The following is a 6,037-nucleotide window of genomic DNA, read 5'->3' on the forward strand; positions in this document are numbered from 1 at the left end:
CTTTATTGTTTTAATATGTTAAATTAAGGTTACTCTTTTCATTTTAAAGCAATGCTTTGCATAATAACAATGCAATAGAATTAAGGCAAAAATGAGACAGAATTTTAGTATCAAGTCGGGGTATTTTTTTTTTAAGTGATGGTAAATAGATGATTTGAGTCAGTAAATGAAACTATTTAAAGGAGCAGACTGAAAGGAGTGGGAGATTAACATTTTCCTTCAAAAAAATATGGAGGATTCAAAATATTCTTACAAATTTTGAGATGACGTTTCATTAAGATAAGAAATCCATGATTAAGATAACTGTTGGTTTCTTTTGAAATCGTTTTGAAATCTCAACCATTTATAATGAGGAATCAAGATAAAGCGACTGAATGAAGAGTGAAATATTAAATCAATATTATAGATATGAGAAAATTATGGATATGAATCGTTGAATTGAAATGTTTTAACCCAAGTATTTTAGTAATCTAAGCAGTCTTGTAGCTAAAGTTTCAATTAGTGACTTTTAAACAAATTTGTCTATTTTAACGATATGCGTGTACCTGAAACACTCCCAGTAGTTAGTTCTTAACATTTTAAATATTTTACTTTAATATTTAATAAACATTCTAGTCAATATATGCTGCTTGTGTTATCTTGTTCATTCATATATAATGGGGATTAGATTATTTGCTTTCATTCAGTTAATTCGCCCTTATTTATCAACACTTTTTCTAGTAGCCCTTTGGCCAATGTAATTAATATTTTTCCACGACCCGCTTTTTGGAATTTTTTTCTCCACATTTTTCTCTTTTTTTTTTCGGGGCCAAATTTGTTTCGTTACACATCCCGTAGGCTATATTAACCTTTCTTCCATTTCTCTTTTTCATATTAGCGCTTTTTCTAATGAAACAAAATAACAAATACAGCGTTCCAAAGTGAAGCGTGTGTAAATTTCTATATACCCTTTATGAATAAGAAGTACATTAAATAGGAATAGAATCCTAGATGGAAGATTTTTAGTAAGCGGTTTCACCATTTCGGACTACTACTATTAGACTCGATAGGTTAATAGAATATATCTTATAAAGTTTTTCAAAAGTAACTGATTAATACATACCTAGTTCATTGTCAAGTGAATGGCTGACAATGTTTTGATGAATGATAAACTTCTTATAGATGATTTAGGCATAAGTATAATCGAATTCAGAGTATAAGGATAACAGCAAGTGGATCCACTTGGCACTGCGATTGTCTGCCTTTTTTTTGCGTTGTTCATCTGCTCAGTTGCTGATAAAAGCCACAAAAGATAAAGCCGGCAGGCAATTGTGTGAACATATTTTTTTTATTTTTGTTATATGTACATAACTTTCACGGACTTGATTTCGGGTAAATATATGTATGTATATTTGCATTGTTTGTGTGAGTGAGTGTGTCTGTGTGTGTGTGTGTAGTAATGCTTCTTTACGTGCGGTTAATCGCAAATGAGCAACGCAATTCCTTGTACAGCATAATGAGGCCAATTAGGCTGGCGGCAAAAACTACATAAATGCCGTGTGCAAAGCTTGTGTAATGGCCCGTTTAACTAGTAATAGAGAGAAAGAACTGGCATATTCTACCTGGCTACACATACACACACTCTCATAGCTAAAAACATCCCACACATGATTGTGTTAACTGAAAACTTTAAGTTAACTTTAATAGCCAAGTCAACGCCTTGTCAGCTAGACTTCTTGGCGCTGTTTCATTGCATCGTAACTGCATTTTTATGTTTTCATTTTGATTGGAACTTTTTGAATGGAATAAGTTTTTTTTTTTCGGTTCCAAATTTTGTGGGGGTTGTGGGGGCGGGGAGTTTTTGTTTATGACTTGTCTTAGTCTGCAGTTTTTACAGTTGCTAGTAAATATGATGCGAAAATGCATTTAAAGTGGCCTTTAAATGACTTTAGTCAAGCTAATTTCCTTATTTCCATTTCAACTTCTTCCATAAAAACATAATCAATTGCTAGAGCTCTTATATAAAAACAAAAACTCTAGTTAAATAAGGAGTATTTAAAAAAATTTTAAATAAACTAGTATTTTTAACTAATTTTCTTTAAAGAGTTTAACATTAAGAACTACAAATTTTTATATCATAGTATACTAAATTTGTTCTAACAATTTTGAATATTTTGTATGGACTTATTTGCTCTAAAAAAGAGATTGCGAACGTGCCACTATATATAAATAGATCGATCACAATTCCTTGAAGATATAACACAAATAATGCAAGACGAAAAATGTAAAATTTTGAACTTTTTAATACCAAAAGAACAAAAGAAACCACAAAATAAGAAGTCAATATTAGGTAAAATTAAAGGCAAGGATCAAGCTTCAACTCAATATATCCTGTAGAAGCTGCAAGGCTGAAACCAGAATTTTGACATCTATTTTTATGATTAGAGTTATAAAAAGTCATTCTTTAAATATAAACCAGAGGGCCGGGGCTAACTTCGACCGCGTCTAAGTTTGTATACCCTTGTAACTTTTTTGGTAACTTTTTCCTTACTTATAGCCATCAAAGTGGAAAAACGTTTTATCTGAAAAGTCTAATGTTTGCGAAAGAACGGCCAACAATCTATGCATAGGAAATAACGAAGATATTGATTAAAGTCACTGTTTTCCACCGATCGTTCCTATGGGAGCTATATGATATAGTAACCCGATATTTATCAAATTCGGCACAGTCATTAACAGATATACTAAACTTACAAATATTTAATTTGAAAGCAATCGCGTCAAAAGTAACGAAGTTATTGAAGAAAGTCACTGTTTTCGACCGATCGTTCGTATGGGAGGTATATGATATAGTCACCCGATCTTGATCAAATTTGCCATAGTCGTTTATATGTAAAACAAACTCACCAATATTAAATTTCACGACAATAGCTCAAAAAATAACGAAGATATTGAGAAAAGTCACTGTTCGTGACTTTGCGGTTTGTATGGGAGCTATATGATATAGTGATCCGATCCGGCTGAATCCGAGATATACAACGCCTGCAGTATATACAAGCCTACATGCAAAATTTCAGCTCTGTAGCTCCAACGGTCTAGGAGGAGTTTGCGTTGATCCAGACGGACGGACAGACGGACGGACGGACGGACGGACGGACGGACGGACGGACGGACGGACATGGCTATATGAACTCGTCTCGTCATGCTGATCATGAATATATATACTTTATATGGTCGGAGATGCTTCCTTCTATGCGTTGCACACTTCTGACCAAAATTAATATACCCTTTTTGCAAGGGTATAAAAAGACAGACTTGTATGTAGAGAAGGCTTCATTTACAAATAAGACATAAGACGGCATTTCTACGGTTTAAATTATTAATCTTTTGAAGTTAAAGCTGAAGTATTTAACTTCCCGCACATTCACCTAACTCCCAAATGACAATAGTTTGGAATATTTGAACGAAACTCGCCAGAGAGTATGTGAAATATTTATAAGGCAAGCATTGTAGATGTCATGATGATTAGTTGCATATTCCTTTGACTCAACTTTAGCTCCCTGCTACTGGGCCATCTGACTCGTTTGGCATGATGGTGCTTCAGATTTTGCTGATTTTGACCAAGCAAATATTTAATTTAAGAATATTTTCTTGCGTTATCCTTGTCCACTGCGTTCATGGGATGTGGACGTGGTCGAGACTTGGTCATGTCGTGTCTCTGGAAATCTCAGTTGTATTCCCTTCCACTTCTTCCTCGGCCCTTTGTTCGTATCGTTTCGTTTCGTCTTTCTTTTCTATGCTTCTCCTTGGTTTTGCCAACTGCAGAAGCGTCCAGAACAGCTCAGGCTCAAGTCATACTCGTATTAGCCCAAGTCAAACAATGGCATTGGCAAAAACCGAAGACCAACAACAGCACCAAATTGCAACGTGCAGCAAAAGTAAAAATGAGAAAGAAAAAAGGAACCAAAGCAAAAGGAAAAACAACAGAAAAACTTGAAGAAAATGCAGCAGACAGAAAATCGATGTAAAAATGTTTCGTTGTTGTGGGCGTAGTGGATGGGAACGTAGATGAACGTGAATGTGGATATGGGAATGGGTATGAATTGTGGATGTGAATGTGGCCAGCACTAAATCCTTTGTGTGGCAGATTAACACGTGCCGCTCACTGGACTCTAGCAAAAAGCAGAAGGTCAGATTGTAGTCGAATGTCGAAAAAGTAAAATATATATAGGTATACGCCCAAATAAAACAATTGCAAACTATTCAAATTGAAGGCCAGCTAGTTATCCATGTATATGCATTTGAAAATGGAAATTTTGGGATCATCAACTCGTATCGCCTCCACACAAAAGGCCATTCCGCCCACTCATTCAGAGTCACTGTGTCATTCCACTCTTTCTCGGTCTCTCTGAAAATCGATTATAAAATTCTGGCGAAATCAATTTGCACTTTTTTAATTAATTTTGTTTGTTGCCAATTTTTTTCAGTTTTTTTTTTTTTCATTTTCTCTGACTCTCTCTCATGTCACCTGGTTTGGGGGTTTGGTCTGGTCTGCTTTGAGTTGAATCGGTTTTATGCGTTATAAAGTTTGCTTCAAGCTTTTTTACTCCTTTAATTATGCACTACTGAGCTCTGGTCCATGGTCCTGGTAGAAATGGATCACTCAGTGGGCATATGCAGCAAATGAAATTTGCAATAAATTCGATTTTATTAAATTAATTTCCTTTTAAAGGCCCCTGGAAGCGTTTTAAGTGCGATGAAATTCAATTATACTAGAGAGTAAATATGGTAGAGAGAAAAAAAAACAAAATCGTAAACATTTATTTGGCCTAGAGCTAAAAAGGGAAATAAATGCATTAAAGCAATACGCATACGCAGTGTGGTACGGAGCAAATTAGTACAAAGGATTTTAGTATTAGCCAATTCATGAACAAGGAAACTTTTTTTGAGATTACAAAGGAGGTTGGCTTCTGTTAAATTGAGGTGTCGTCAAAGAAGTCGTTTTGTTCGAGGTATGTCCCAGGTGGAATTCGTTCGAGTACTCCGGTTTTGAATCAATTAAAGCACAGATGAAATTGTCCATGCTCGTCAGATTCGAAAACAGTCATAAAAATCCGTCTGCTTCACATTGAATAAAATTCCCCTTCGTTATCGTCAAATTTGTAGGCATTGATGAAAATCCCCTTTCTCTTTGGGCAATACTGTAAGATTGTTGTCAGTATTGAGGAAAATGGCCCTGCTCCACTGTCAGTATAGTAAGCACACATTTTAACAGTTGTTATTAGACTAGTAAGTGAGTACTATATTGCTCACATTTACTGATAAACTACAATGTAGCTTACTTTTTCTGAACAGTAAACAGTTTTGTAATCAATTACTTTGTAGCTTACTTTTTTAGTCCAGAAATATTGGGCTGAAATCAATACTGTCTATCTATCATGATTAGAGGTGATGCCTCTAATCTAATAAATATAATTTAACGTAGTATGGATTCCATTCAGAATGATGATGTAGTGTAGTGGATAAATTGGTCACTAAACTATTTGGTTGATTTGGTTTTAAAAGCTCAATAAGAATGAAATAACAATGCAAATAAAATTAAAAAAAGGGTCAACTCAAACTGAGGTATTAGCTATACAGCAGGGACACTTCTTTATCGAAATGATTTTACTTTTGATGCTTTCAAGCCGTCGCTAATGGCAAGAAATATAAAGCATATTTGAATCCTATATCTAAATTGCCGCAGTTTTCTTTTGTAAAACATTCACTACATGAATCTTGTAAAAACTGTAAAATTTCAAATCAATTCCAACAAGAAAAGTATGAAAAGGGTTCAACTTTGCACTCATTACCTAAAGAAATATGAATTTTTTTGCTTGATGATCATCTTAAAAATATTTACTCATTTTAATTTGTCATTTTCTTAGTTTTTTTTTTTTAAATTTTTTTTTTGTAGTTTTTATTCAAAAAATTCAATCATAACAATTCAAATACAGTTTTATTTTTTGGGGTTTGAATTTCAGTTTCATTCATTTTGAAAATTTGCTAATAAATTAAT

Source organism: Drosophila willistoni (genome assembly GCF_018902025.1).
Source record: "Drosophila willistoni isolate 14030-0811.24 chromosome 2R unlocalized genomic scaffold, UCI_dwil_1.1 Seg200, whole genome shotgun sequence".
Classification (NCBI taxonomy): domain Eukaryota; kingdom Metazoa; phylum Arthropoda; class Insecta; order Diptera; family Drosophilidae; genus Drosophila; species Drosophila willistoni.